Here is a 15,489-nt window from a genome sequence, read left to right on the forward strand (position 1 = left end):
CAGAAACATCAGCCCCCGTGTATCAGTCTCCACATGATGTGCTGACGTGTTGCTGATTCCTTCCTCTTTCCTCCATCTTGCATAGCTCTGCTCAGACCCGGCTTGGTAAGGCACTGTTCCTCATCATGTCCGCCTCGGTCCACCCTCTCCATCCGCTGGGCCTCCTGTATGTACCGTACAGTACTGTCCACCCTCTCCATCCGCTGGCCCTTCATCTCCTGTACAGTTTGTACATCCTGTCATTCCTGAGGCGTAGAGGACGAGCAACAGCCTTTATTCATGCCTTTATTCATTCATGTGTTCTCTGGAGAAGCACGTCCCACAAAGCAGTTTGGTTTGAGTCCTTTTTTCTCCTCTTTTTCTTCAGTGTCCCCCCCCCATCTCCCCTCCAATCATTTAGTTCGCTTGTCATCAATGTGGAATTATTAAAAGCAAATGTATAGATGAAGCATTAAGTCCTCAAAGTCAAAACACAGCCCTGTGTTCCAAACGCACCCAGGAAGGACATTATACAGTTGACTAGTCATTATATTATTATGTACAGTGTCTGGAAAGCTTTCCAAACAGCACGGGGGGCTAGCTGACGAAGGAAGGTGACGAAACAGCCCCTTTCACATTGATCAGTAAGAAAGGACGAGTCTCTGCATCTGGATCAATAGATCAGCTGATCAGTAGTCAGTTGAATTGATCAGTTGATTCATGAATCAGTTGAGCTGGTCTTCGTATTGTTTGCGGAAACAGTCTCCGGCAGGGAAGAATTCCCAACACCGTTCCTGGTACATCTTCCACACATACGACTCCTGGGGGAGGGAGGGGAGGGGGGGTAGAGAGGGGGAGGGAGGAGAGGAAAGGGAGGGAAGGGGAGGGAGGGGAGGGGGAGGAAAGGGAGGGGGGAGGAAAAAGGGTGGGGAGGGAGGGGAGGGAGGGGAGGAAAGGGGAGGGGAGGAAAGGGAGGGAAGGGGGAGGGGAGGAAAGGGAGGGAGGGAGGGAGGAAAGGGAGGGAAGGGGGAGGGAGGAAAGGGAGGGAAGGGGGGAAAAGGGAGGGAAGGGGGGGGGAGGGAGGAGGGGAAGGGAGGGAAGGGGGAGGGAGGGAGGAAAGGGAGGAAGGGTATCAGACAGTTGATTTAATATATAACAAGTAGTGATTAGATGTCCACCATCCAGGACAATGTACCTTTACATGACCTCTACATTGCCTCTACACTACCTCTACATTACCTCTACTACATTGTCATCTACATTACCCTCTTGTCATCATTACCTCTACACTGCCTCTACTCTACACTACCTCTACATTCCCTCTACATTGCCTCTACATTACCGATACATTCCTCTACATTACATCTACATTATCGCTTAAGTCATTACCTCTACATTACTGCTGCATTACCTCTACATTACCTCTACAGTCACAAGTCAATGGTCTCTCTACTAACATTCGTAGTAACTTCACTAAGGCGCAATGAACATGATAACCTGCACAAATGAGGCCTACGGGATCTGGAGATTAGTCTTTTGGAGTCTTCGTATGTGTTGTAGTCATTTCCCTGGGGTTAAATGGTTCTCTTTCTGGTTTGTAGTCATTTCCCTGGGGTTAAATGGTTCTCTTTCTGGTTTGTAGTCATTTCCTGGGGGTTAAATGGTTCTCTTTCTGGTTTGTAGTCATTTCCCTGGGGTTAAATGGTTCTCTTTCTGGTTTGTAGTCATTTCCCTGGGGTTAAATGGTTCTCTTTCTGGTTTGTAGTCATTTCCTGGGGTTAAATGGTTCTCTTTCTGGTTTGTAGTCATTTCCCTGGGGTTAAATGGTTCTCTTTCTGGTTTGTAGTCATTTCCCTGGGGTTAAATGGTTCTCTTCTGGTTTGTAGTCATTTCCCTGGGGTTAAATGGTTCTCTTTCTGGTTTGTAGTCATTTCCCTGGGGTTAAATGGTTCTCTTTCTGGTTTGTAGTCATTTCCCTGGGGTTAAATGGTTATCTTTCTGGTTTGTAGTCATTTCCCTGGGGTTAAATGGTTCTCTTTCTGGTTTGTAGTCATTTCCCTGGGGTTAAATGGTTCTCTTTCTGGTTTGTAGTCATTTCCCTGGGGTTAAATGGTTCTCTTTCTGGTTTGTAGTCATTTCCTGGGGGTTAAATGGTTCTCTTTCTGGTTTGTAGTCATTTCCCTGGGGTTAAATGGTTCTCTTTCTGGTTTGTAGTCATTTCCTGGGGTTAAATGGTTCTCTTTGGTTTGTATGTTTGTAGTCATTTCCCTGGGGTTAAATGGTTCTCTTTCTGGTTTGTAGTCATTTCCTGGGGTTAAATGGTTCTCTTTCTGGTTTGTAGTCATTTCCCTGGGGTTAAATGGTTCTCTTTCTGGTTTGTAGTCATTTCCCTGGGGTTAAATGGTTCTCTTTCTGGTTTGTAGTCATTTCCCTGGGGTTAAATGGTTCTCTTTCTGGTTTGTAGTCATTTCCCTGGGGTTAAATGGTTCTCTTTCTGGTTTGTAGTCATTTCCCTGGGGTTAAATGGTTCTCTTTCTGGTTTGTAGTCATTTCCCTGGGGTTAAATGGTTCTCTTTCTGGTTCGTATGTGTTGTAGTCATTTCCCTGGAGGTTAAATGGTTCTCTTTCTGGTTTGTAGTCATTTCCCTGGGGTTAAATGGTTCTCTTTCTGGTTTGTAGTCATTTCCCTGGGGTTAAATGGTTCTCTTTCTGGTTTGTAGTCATTTCCCTGGGGTTAAATGGTTCTCTTTCTGGTTTGTATGTGTTGTAGTCATTTCCCTGGGGTTAAATGGTTCTCTTTCTGGTTTGTAGTCATTTCCCTGGGGTTAAATGGTTCTCTTTCTGGTTTGTAGTCATTTCCCTGGAGGTTAAATGGTTCTCTTTCTGGTTTGTAGTCATTTCCCTGGGGTTAAATGGTTCTCTTTCTGGTTTGTAGTCATTTCCCTGGGGTTAAATGGTTCTCTTTCTGGTTTGTAGTCATTTCCCTGGGGTTAAATGGTTCTCTTTCTGGTTTGTAGTCATTTCCCTGGAGGTTAAATGGTTCTCTTTCTGGTTTGTAGTCATTTCCCTGGGGTTAAATGGTTCTCTTTCTGGTTTGTAGTCATTTCCCTGGAGGTTAAATGGTTCTCTTTCTGGTTTGTAGTCATTTCCCTGGGGTTAAATGGTTCTCTTTCTGGTTTGTAGTCATTTCCTGGGGTTAAATGGTTCTCTTTTTGGTTTGTAGTCATTTCCCTGGGGTTAAATGGTTCTCTTTCTGGTTTGTAGTCATTTCCCTGGGGTTAAATGGTTCTCTTTCTGGTTTGTAGTCATTTCCCTGAGGTTAAATGGTTCTCTTTCTGGTTTGTAGTCATTTCCCTGGGGTTAAATGGTTCTCTTTCTGGTTTGTAGTCATTTCCCTGGGGTTAAATGGTTCTCTTTCTGGTTTGTAGTCATTTCCCTGGAGGTTAAATGGTTCTCTTTCTGGTTTGTATGTGTTGTAGTCATTTCCCTGGGGTTAAATGGTTCTCTTTCTGGTTTGTAGTCATTTCCCTGGGGTTAAATGGTTCTCTTTCTGGTTTGTATGTGTTGTAGTCATTTCCCTGGAGGTTAAATGGTTCTCTTTCTGGTTTGTAGTCATTTCCCTGGGGTTAAATGGTTCTCTTTCTGGTTTGTAGTCATTTCCCTGGGGGTTAAATGGTTCTCTTTCTGGTTTGTAGTCATTTCCCTGGGGTTAAATGGTTCTCTTTCTGGTTTGTAGTCATTTCCCTGGGGTTAAATGGTTCTCTTTTTGGTTCGTAGTCATTTCCCTGGAGGTTAAATGGTTCTCTTTCTGGTTTGTAGTCATTTCCCTGGGGTTAAATGGTTCTCTTTCTGGTTTGTAGTCATTTCCCTGGGGTTAAATGGTTCTCTTTCTGGTTCGTATGTGTTGTAGTCATTTCCCTGGGGTTAAATGGTTCTCTTTCTGGTTTGTAGTCATTTCCCTGGGGTTAAATGGTTCTCTTTCTGGTTTGTAGTCATTTCCCTGGAGGTTAAATGGTTCTCTTTCTGGTTTGTAGTCATTTCCCTGGAGGTTAAATGGTTCTCTTTCTGGTTTGTATGTGTTGTAGTCATTTCCCTGACGTCAAATTATTCTATTTTCTACAAATCTAAGTGTGTGTTCAGAGAGTGACGGGGCATAATGCTGGTGATGAAATACAGGTGTTTTCTCCTCTGAGATGCAGAGCATTTAACCCCTGGGGAGGAATACCATTGTTGTGTGAGTAGTGATGGGAGGGAAACGTTTATTTTGTGTCCTAAAATCACACCCTATTCCCTTTATAGTTTGCACTACATTTGACTAGGGCCCTAAATGGACCCTATGAACCCTATGGACTCTATGAACCCTGGGGACCCTATAGACCCTATGGACCCTATGAACCCTATAGACCCTATGGACTCTATGGACCCTATAGACCCTATGGACCCTATAGACCCTATGAACCCTGGTTTGACCCTATGGACCCTATAGACCCTGGGCCCTATGGACCCTATCCCTTTGGGCCCTATAGACCCTATGGGCCCTATGGACCCTATGGACCCTATGGACCCTATGGGCCCTATGAACCCTATGGACCCTGTGGACCCTATAGACCCTATGGACCCTATGGACCCTATGGACCCTGTGGACCTTATATATAGACCCTATGGACTCTATGAACCCTGGTCAAAAGGAGTGCACTACATAGGGAATAGGGGGCCATTTGAGGTGTAAACCTGAGACTCTTACCTGGCCTGTGTGCTCTGTTTCATCTTTGTTAATGAGATACATCACAAAGAAGCTGGAGGGCAAAACGGGACGAAAAACAGGAAGACATGTAGAGTTAACATCACTTCAGTCAGATAGTTTCATACCCCATCACAAACCCAACAGGAAGACATTTAGAGTTAACATCACTTCAGTCAGATAGTTTCATACCCCATCACAAACCCAACAGGAAGACATTTAGAGTTAACATCACTTCAGTCAGATAGTTTCATACCCCATCACAAACCCAACAGGAAGACATGTAGAGTTAACATCACTTCAGTCAGATAGTTTCATACCCCATCACAAACCCAACAGGAAGACATTTAGAGTTAACATCACTTCAGGCAGATAGTTTCATACCCCATCACAAACCCAACAGGAAGACATTTAGAGTTAGTTTCATACCCCATCACAAACCCAACAGGAAGACATGTAGAGTTAACATCACTTCAGTCAGATAGTTTCATACCCCATCACAAACCCAACAGGAAGACATGTAGAGTTAACATCACTTCAGACAGTCAGATAGTTTCATACCCCATCACAAACCCAACAGGAAGACATGTAGAGTTAACATCACTTCAGTCAGATAGTTTCATACCCCATCACAAACCCAACAGGAAGACATGTAGAGTTAACATCACTTCAGTCAGATAGTTTCATACCCCATCACAAACCCAACAGGAAGACATTTAGAGTTAACATCACTTCAGTCAGATAGTTTCATACCCCATCACAAACCCAACAGGAAGACATGTAGAGTTAACATCACTTCAGTCAGATAGTTTCATACCCCAAACACAAACCCAACAGGAAGACATGTAGAGTTAACATCACTTCAGTCAGAATAGTTTTACCCCATCACAAACCCAACAGGAAGACATTTAGAGTTAGTTTCATACCCCATCACAAACCCAACAGGAAGACATTTAGAGTTAACATCACTTCAGTCAGATAGTTTCATACCCCATGGACAAACCCAACAGGAAGACACATACCCATCACAAACCCAACAGGAAGACATGTAGAGTTAACATCACTTCAGTCAGATAGTTTCATACCCCATCACAAACCCAACAGGAAGACATGGAGTTAACATCACTTCAGTCAGATAGTTTCATACCCCATCACAAACCCAACAGGAAGACATTTAGAGTTAACATCACTTCAGTCAGATAGTTTCATACCCCATCACAAACCCAACAGGAAGACATTTAGTTTCATACCCCATCACAAACCCAACAGGAAGACATTTAGAGTTAGTTTCATACCCCATCACAAACCCAACAGGACATGTAGAGTTAACATCACTTCAGTCAGATAGTTTCATACCCCATCACAAACCCAACAGGAAGACATGTAGAGTTAACATACCCATCACAAACCCAACAGGAAGACATTTCCCTAGTTTCAGACCCCATCACAAACCCAACAGGAAGACATGTAGAGTTAACATCACTTCAGTCAGATAGTTTCATACCCCATCACAAACCCAACAGGAAGACATGTAGAGTTAACATCACTTCAGTCAGATAGTTTCATACCCCATCACAAACCCAACAGGAAGACATGTAGAGTTAACATCACTTCAGTCAGAAGTTTCATAAGGACACAAACCCAACAGGAAGACATGTAGAGTTAACATCACTTCAGTCAGATAGTTTCAACCCCATCACAAACCCAACAGGAAGACATGTAGAGTTAGTTTCATCCCCATCACAAACCCAACAGGAAGACATTTAGGTTAGTTTCAAAACCCATCACAAACCCAACAGGAAGACATTTAGAGTTAACATCACTTCAGTCAGATAGTTTCATACGCCATCACAAACCCAACAGGAAGACATGTAGAGTTAACATCACTTCAGTCAGACTGATAGTTTCATACCCCATCACAAACCCAACAGGAAGACATTTAGAGTTAACATCACTTCAGTCAGATAGTTTCATACCCATCACAAACCCAACAGGAAGACATGTAGAGTTAACATCACTTCAGTCAGATAGTTTCATACCCCATCACAAACCCAACAGGAAGACATTTAGAGTTAACATCACTTCAGTCAGATAGTTTCATACCCCATCACAAACCCAACAGGAAGACATGTAGAGTTAGTTTCACCCCATCACAAACCCAACAGGAAGACATTTAGAGTTAGTTTCATACCCCATCACAAACCCAACAGGAAGACATGTAGAGTTAACATCACTTCAGTCAGATAGTTTCATACCCCATCACAAACCCAACAGGAAGACATGTAGAGTTAACAGCACTTCAGTCAGACTGATAGTTTCATACCCCATCACAAACCCAACAGGAAGACATTTAGAGTTAACATCACTTCAGTCAGATAGTTTCATACCCCATCACAAAGAAGCTGGAGGGCAAAACGGGACGAAAAACAGGAAGACATGTAGAGTTAACATCACTTCAGACTGATAGTTTCATACCCCATCACAAACCCAACAGGAAGACATGTAGAGTTAACATCACTTCAGGCAGTTAGTTTCATACCCCATCACAAACCCAACAGGAAGACATGTAGAGTTAACATCACAAACAGGAAGACATGTAGAGTTAGTTTCATACCCCATCACAAACCCAACAGGAAGACATGTAGAGTTAACATCACTTCAGTCAGATAGTTTCATACCCCATCACAAACCCAACAGGAAGACATGTAGAGTTAACATCACTTCAGTCAGACTGATAGTTTCATACCCCATCACAAACCCAACAGGAAGACATGTAGAGTTAACATTTCAGTCATAGTTTCATACCCCATCACAAACCCAACAGGAAGACATGTAGAGTTAACATCACTTCAGACAGATAGTTTCATACCCCATCACAAACCCAACAGGAAGACATGAGAGTTAACATCACTTCAGTAGTTTCATACCCCATCACAAACCCAACAGGAAGACATGTAGAGTTAACATCACTTCAGTCAGATAGTTTCATACCCCATCACAAACCCAACAGGAAGACATTTAGAGTTAACATCACTTCAGTCAGATAGTTTCATACCCCATCACAAACCCAACAGGAAGACATGTAGAGTTAACATCACTTCAGTCAGATAGTTTCATACCCCATCACAAACCCAACAGGAAGACATGTAGAGTTAACATCACTTCAGTCAGATAGTTTCATACCCCATCACAAACCCAACAGGAAGACATGTAGAGTTAACATCACTTCAGTCAGATAGTTTCATACCCCATCACAAACCCAACAGGAAGACATGTAGAGTTAACATCACTTCAGGCAGATTAGTTTCATACCCCATCACAAACCCAACAGGAAGACATGTAGAGTTAACATCACTTCAGTTAGTTTCATACCCCATCACAAACCCAACAGGAAGACATGTAGAGTTAACATCACTTCAGTCAGATAGTTTCATACCCATCACAAACCCAACAGGAAGACATGTAGAGTTAACATCACTTCAGTCAGATAGTTTCATACCCCATCACAAACCCAACAGGAAGACATGTAGAGTTAACATCACTTCAGTCAGATAGTTTCATACCCCATCACAAACCCAACAGGAAGACATTTTAACATCACTTCAGTCAGATAGTTTCATACCCCATCACAAACCCAACAGGAAGACATGTAGAGTTAACATCACTTCAGTCAGATAGTTTCATACCCCATCACAAACCCAACAGGAAGACATTTAGAGTTAACATCACTCAGTCAGATAGTTTCATACCCCATCACAAACCCAACAGGAAGACATTTAGAGTTAACATCACTTCAGTCAGATAGTTTCATACCCCATCACAAACCCAACAGGAAGACATGTAGTTTCAGTCAGATAGTTTCATACCCGATCACAAACCCAACAGGAAGACATGTCCCCTTAACATCACTTCAGTCAGATAGTTTCATACCCCATCACAAACCCAACAGGAAGACATGTCCCTTCCCATCACTTCAGTCAGATAGTTCTACCCCATCACAGACTGATAGCTTCTCCCCATCTCCTTTTCACTCTAGCGGTTCTGTCCCCTCCCACTCCAGCGGTTCTGACATTTTCACTCTAGCGGTTCTGTCCCCTCTCACCACTCCTTTCACTCCAGCGGTTCTGCCGCCTCTCCCCACTCCTTCAGAGCGGTTTCCCCTACCCCATCACAAACCCAACAGGAAGACTGCCCTCTTAACATCATTCACTCTAGCGGTTCTGCCCCCTCTCAAACAGGGATGTGCCCTTCCCACTCCTTTTCACTCTCTGCCCCCTCCCTTTTCACTCTAGCGGTTCTGCCCCTCTCCTTTTCACTCTAGCGGTTCTGTCCCCTCTCCCCACTCCTTTTCACTCTAGCGGTTCTGTCCCCTCTCCCCACTCCTTTTCACTCTAGCGGTTCTGTCCCCTCTCCCCACTCCTTTCACTCTAGTGGTTCTGCCCCCTCTCCCCACTTTTTCACTCTAGCGGTTCTGCCCCCTCTCCCCACTTTTCACTCTAGTGGTTCTGCCCCCCTCTCCCCACTCCTTTTCACTCTAGTGGTTCTGTCCACTCTCCCCACTCCTTTTCCCTCTAGCGGTTCTGCCCCCTCTCCCCACTCCTTTTCACTCTAGCGGTTCTGCCCCCTCTCCCCACTCCTTTTCACTCTAGCGGTTCTGCCCCCTCTCCCACTCCTTTTCACTCTAGCGGTTCTGCCCCCTCTCCCCACTCCTTTTCAATCTAGCGGTTCTGCCCCCTCTCCCCACTCCTTTTCACTCTACCGGTTCTGTCCCCCTCTCCCCACTCCAGCGGTTCTGTCCCCTCTCCCCACTCCTTTTCACTCTAGCGGTTCTGCCCCCTCTCCCCACTCCTTTTCACTCTAGCGGTTCTTCCCCCTCTCCCCACTCCTTTTCACTCTAGCGGTTCTACCCCCTCTCCCCACTCCTTTTCACTCTAGCGATTCTACCACTCTCCCCACTCCTTTTCACTCTAGCGGTTCTGCCCCCTCTCCCCACTCCTTTTCACTCTAGCGGTTCTGGCCCCTCTCCCCGCTCCTTTTCACTCTAGCGGTTCTGCAGAACCAACAACACAACATTAAAGAGAGGGTGGAGGGGGAAGAGGACACAGTAGTAAACTAAACCTCATAACCCTGTCCCCTCTGACAGACTCTGGACACTGACTGGAGATGACAGGGGGGACATTTGTCTCTGACAGACTCTGGACACTGACTGGAGATGACAGAGGGGACGTATGTCTCTGACAGACTCTGGACACTGACTGGAGATGACAGGGTGGACGTATGGCTCTACTCACAGATAGTTGGCCAAGTTGTGCTCCTGCAGTGTGGGGTTTCTGCCGTGAGGTACTGTGTCAAAGTAGTCGTTCCTATTCCGCAGATGAAGCATTTGGTCTGCAAGAGAAAGACAAGTCTTTATGTGATGCTGCCAGCCGACCTCATCTCTCTACATGTCTCTCAACACGGCTCAGATTCATCTCATTTTGAATTTCCAACACCAGTGTTTAAGTCTATAACCAAAATCTACAATGAGGGATCCAGAGCATCAGACTGTATAAGACAGTGGTTCTCCAACATCTCCCCTGGTCCCTAGACTTTCTCCAACCTCTCCTCAGGACCCCCAGATGTTCTCCAACGTCTCCTCTGGTCCCTAGACGTTCTCAAACCTCTCCTCTGGTCCCTAGACGTTCTCCAATGTCTCCTCAGGACCTCCAGACGTTCTCCAACCTCTCCTCGGGTCCCTAGACATTCTCCAACCTCTCCTCAGGACCCCATACGTTCTCCAACCTCTCCTCAGGACCCCAGACGTTCTCCAACCTCTCCTCAGAACCCCAGATGTTCTCCAACCTTTCCTCAGGTCCCCAGACGTTCTCCAACCTTTCCTCAGGTCCCCAGACGTTCTCCAACCTTTCCTCAGGTCCCCAGACGTTCTCCAACCTTTCCTCAGGTCCCCAGGCGTTCTCCAAACCTCAGGACTCCCAACAGTTCCATGTATTTATCTATTCCACAGCTAACTCACCTGATTCAACTGGTCAACGAATCATCAAGCCCCTTTCAATAGGTCAATCAGGTGAGATAGTTCAGAGATACAACTAAATAGTGAAAGGTCTGGGGGGGGTCCCAATGAGAGGTTAGAGAACTCCTGGTGTCAGATAGCAGTTATGATTTTCCTGTCAGATGAGTTAGTTTTAACATAACCAGTCAAGAGCCCTTCAGCTGACAATACAATCAATCATTTCTGCTTTACCTCTCCTCCCTACGACTAGGAGTCATCCAGCCCTTGTGTCCATGGATGCTTTCCCAAACGGCACCCTAATCTTATGTAGTGCACTACTTTTGATTATGGCCTATAGGGCTCTAGTTGAAAGTAGTGCACTATAAAGGGAATAGGGTGTTATTTGGGATGCAAACATATTTATACACACTGTTCAGCATGCAGATTGGTCCTGCAGGCTATCATTGTCCTGACTCTCTCTCTCCTGTTTAGCCTTGGGTAACAGTGTCTTGAGGATACTAGTGTCCTGTAACAGTAATCCTGAACATCCCATAATATTATCTCCCCTTTAGCTGTTGAGTAACATCTGAACTTAGTTCCTCCAGTGTTCTTCCGAGGACGAGCTGTTGATCCTCATCAGAGACACTGTTTGTTGTTGTTGTTGTTGTCCTCAGAAGACCCTCTGAGAGATCAGCCACCATATCAGCCAGGCTCCCTGTCTTGTCTCATCGCTGTAACTCTCCAACAGGCTCGGGAGATGTCGAAGGTCGAGTTATGAGTCCTGCCCGAAACATGACCCGCTGAGCCGCGCTGCTTCTTAACACACTGCCCGCTAATCCGAAGCCAGCCGCAACAAAGTGTCAGAGGAAACACTGTTCAACTGACGACCGGGGTCAGCTTGCAGGCGCCCGGTCCGCCACAAGGTGTAGCTAGAACGCGATGAGCCAAGTAAAGCCCAAACCCTCCCCTAACCCGGACGACGCTGGGCCAAACCCTCCCTAACCCGGACGACGCTGGGCCAAACCCTCCCCTAACCCGGACGACGCTGAGCCAAACCCACCCCTGACCTGGACGATGCTGGGCCAAACCCTCCCCTGACCCGGACGATGCTGGGCAAACCCTCCCCTGACCCGGACGATGCTGGGCCAAACCCTCCCTAACTCGGACGACGATTGAGCCAAACCCTCCCATAACCCGGAAGACGCTGGGCCAAACCCTCCCTAAACCGGAAGATGCTGGGCCAAACCCTCCCCTGACCCGGACGATGTTGGGCCAAACCCTCCCCAACCCGGACGACGCTGGGCCAAAAACCCTCCCTGACCCGGACGCATGCTGGGCCAAACCCTCCCCAACCCGGACGACGCTGAGCCAAACCCTCCCCTAACCCGGGAAGACGCTGGGCCAAACCTCCCTAAACCGGACGACGCTGGGCCACTGTGCGCGCCCTATGGGACTCCAGGTCACGGCCGGTCGTGACACGGTCAGGGATCGAACCCCAGGCTGTAGTGACGCCGCAACACAGCGATGCAGTGCCTTAGACCGCTGAGACACTTGAGAGGCCATGACTAACTGTTAAACTAGGATTGTCTCTGTTAAAGCACTGTGGGAATATGACTAACTGTTTTCACAATGACACATTCCCATTCTCTGTTTTCTCATCACTGTGGGAATATGACGAGCTGTTTAACTAGTCTCTGTTTTCTCAGCGTTGTGGGGATATGACGACCTGTTTAACTAGTCTCTGTCTCAGCGTTGTGGGGATATGACGACCTGTTTAACTAGTCTCTACTAGTCTCTGTTTCAGCGTTGTGGGAATATGACGACCTGTTTAACTAGTCTCTGTCTCAGCGTTGTGGGGATATGACGACCTGTTTAACTAGTCTCTACTAGTCTCTGTTTCAGCGTTGTGGGGATATGACGACCTGTTTAACTAGTCTCTGTCTCAGCACTGTGGGGATATGACGACCTGTTTAACTAGTCTCTGTTTCAGCGTTGTGGGGATATGACGACCTGTTTAACTAGTCTCTGTTTCAGCGTTGTGGGGATATGAAGACCTGTTTAACTAGTCTCTGTTTCAGCGTTGTGGGGATATGACGACCTGTTTAACTAGTCTCTGTTTCAGCGTTGTGTTTTACAATCATGTGCTTTGGCAGTTTGAAACAATGACACACACAGACACACACACAGACACACACACAGACACACACACACACAGACACACACACAGACACACACACACACACACACACACACACACACACACACACACACACACACACACACAGCTCTGAGTACGTACCTCCATATCCTCCTTCACCTGCTCCTGCTGATCTCTCAGTTCTCCAAACGCATCAATTATCAGACCTGGTGGAGAGAGAGAGAAGAAGAACCCAAGGCTCAAAGTTATGAGGACATCATGGAGACAGAGACAGTCAGTACAGCCCAGTCAGTAATACTAGACATCATGGAGACAGAGACAGTCAGTACAGCCAGTCAGTAATACTAGACATCATGGAGACAGACAGTCAGTACAGCCCAGTCAGTAATACTAGACATCATGGAGACAGAGACAGTCAGTACAGCCCAGTCAGTAATACTAGACATCATGGAGAGAGACAGTCAGAGAGCCCAGTCAGTCCTGTCCTGGACAGAGACAGTCAGTCCTGTCCTGGGAGCCAGTTTCAGCCAGTAATACAGACATCATGGAGACAGTCAGTACTGTCCTGACGAACAGCCAAACCTCCTCACCCTGGATGATGGCCAGGAGGATGACGATGACGAGAAGAAGAAGGTGATGTCAAGGATGATCCTGTAGATCCCACACCATCACCCTGGGATCCGATCTGCTCACCGATGCCCCTCCTGCCCGCACGCCCACGTATGGAACATGTAACACTGAGAGAGAGGGAGGGAGGGAGAGAGCGAGAGGGAGGGGAGGGAGGGGAGAGAGAGGAGAGAGAGGGAGAGAGAGAGAGGGAGAGAGAGGGATGGAGAGAGAGAGAGAGAGAGAGAGAGACAGAGAGAGAGAGAGAGAGAGAGAGAGAGAGAGAGAGAGAGAGAGAGAGAGAGAGAGAGAGAGAGACGGTGAGAGGGAGACGGAGAGAGAGGAGTAAACCTCCATAACAGTATTCTAGGACCAACATACAGTTGGGGATGACTAGGACATACAGACAGATATAGACTAGACATACAGATAGATATAGACTAGGACATGCAGATAGATATAGACTAGACATACAGACAGATATAGACTAGGACATACAGATAGATATAGACTAGGACATGCAGATAGATATAGACTAGGACATACAGACAGGTATAGACTAGGCATATAGATAGATATAGACTAGGACATACAGATAGATATAGACTAGGACATACAGACAGATATAGACTAGGACATACAGATAGATATAGACTAGGACATACAGATAGATATAGACTAGGACATACAGATAGATATATAGACTAGGACATGCAGACAGATATAGACTAGGACATACAGACAGATATAGACTAGGACATAAAGACAGATATAACATGAAGACTAGGACATGCAGATAGATATAGACTAGGACATGCAGACAGATATTGACTAGGACATACAGATAGATATAGACTAGGACATACAGATAGATATTCAGGACATACAGATAGATATAGACTAGACATACAGATATAATATAGACTAGGACATGCAGATAGATATAGACTAGGACATACAGACAGATATAGACTAGGACATGCAGATAGATATAGACTGGACATACAGATAGATATAACATGTGAAGACTAGGACATACAGACAGATAGACTAGGACATGCAGATAGATATAGACTAGGACATACAGACAGATATAGACTAGGACATAAAGACAGATATAACATGTGAAGACTAGGACATGCATATAGATATAGACTAGGACATAAAGACAGATATAACTAGGACATACAGAAGATATGAGCTAGGACATAAAGACAGATATAACATATAGACTAGGACATGCAGACAGATATAGACTAGGACATACAGACAGATATAGACTAGGACATAAAGACAGATATAACATGACATAAAGACTAGGACCCTACCGACTCAGTCCAATATCTCTGGTGACAGAGAATGAGACAGAGGTGCTACCCAGCCTCTAACCCATCTTCAACCCAGCCCCTAACCCAGCCCCTAACCCATTCCCTAGCCCAGCCCCTAGCACAGCTCCTAACCAAACACCTAACCCATCCCCTAACCCAGCTCCTAGCCCAGCCCCTAACCCATTCCCTATCCCAGCCCCTAACCCAGCCCCCTAACCCAGCTCCTAACCCATTCCCCTAGCCCAGCCCCCCTAGCCCAGCTCCTAACCAAACACCTAACCCAGCTCCTAGCCCAGCCCCTAACCCAGCACTTAACCCAGCCCCTAACTCCAGCTCCTAACCCATTCCCTAGCCCCAGCCCAGCTCCTGGAACCAAACACCCACCCAGCTCCTAGCCCAGCTCCTGGAAGCCCCTATCCCATTTCCTAACCCAGCACTTAATCCCAGCTCCCAACCCAGCTCTAACCCCAGCCCCAACCTCCAGCCCAACTCCAATAGCTCCTTCCCCTAACTCCAGCCTCAACTCCAGCCCCTAGTCCCAGCGCCCAGCCCCTAACTCCAGCCCCTAACCCAGCACCCAGCCCTAACCCAGCCCCAACCCAGCACTCTAGCCCCTAACCCAGCCCCTAACTCATCTCCCAACCCAGACCCTGCAACTCCAGCCCCAACCCAGCACCCAGCTCCCTAA

At 46.4% G+C, this 15,489-nt stretch overlaps 1 long non-coding RNA gene across 1 annotated transcript; it reads right to left on the reverse strand.

Annotated features, from left to right (window-relative positions):
- Positions 1-578: 578 nt before the first annotated feature.
- On the reverse strand, positions 579-10,048 carry LOC135571025 (uncharacterized). Its single transcript, XR_010463623.1, has 3 exons — positions 10,012-10,048; positions 4,724-4,775; positions 579-800 (listed from the first exon to the last, which is right to left on the reverse strand). It is a non-coding gene; the product is annotated as an uncharacterized LOC135571025 (long non-coding RNA).
- Between the last annotated feature and the right edge of the window lie 5,441 nt (positions 10,049-15,489).

Source organism: Oncorhynchus nerka, unplaced genomic scaffold, assembly GCF_034236695.1.
Source record: "Oncorhynchus nerka isolate Pitt River unplaced genomic scaffold, Oner_Uvic_2.0 unplaced_scaffold_839, whole genome shotgun sequence".
Classification (NCBI taxonomy): domain Eukaryota; kingdom Metazoa; phylum Chordata; class Actinopteri; order Salmoniformes; family Salmonidae; genus Oncorhynchus; species Oncorhynchus nerka.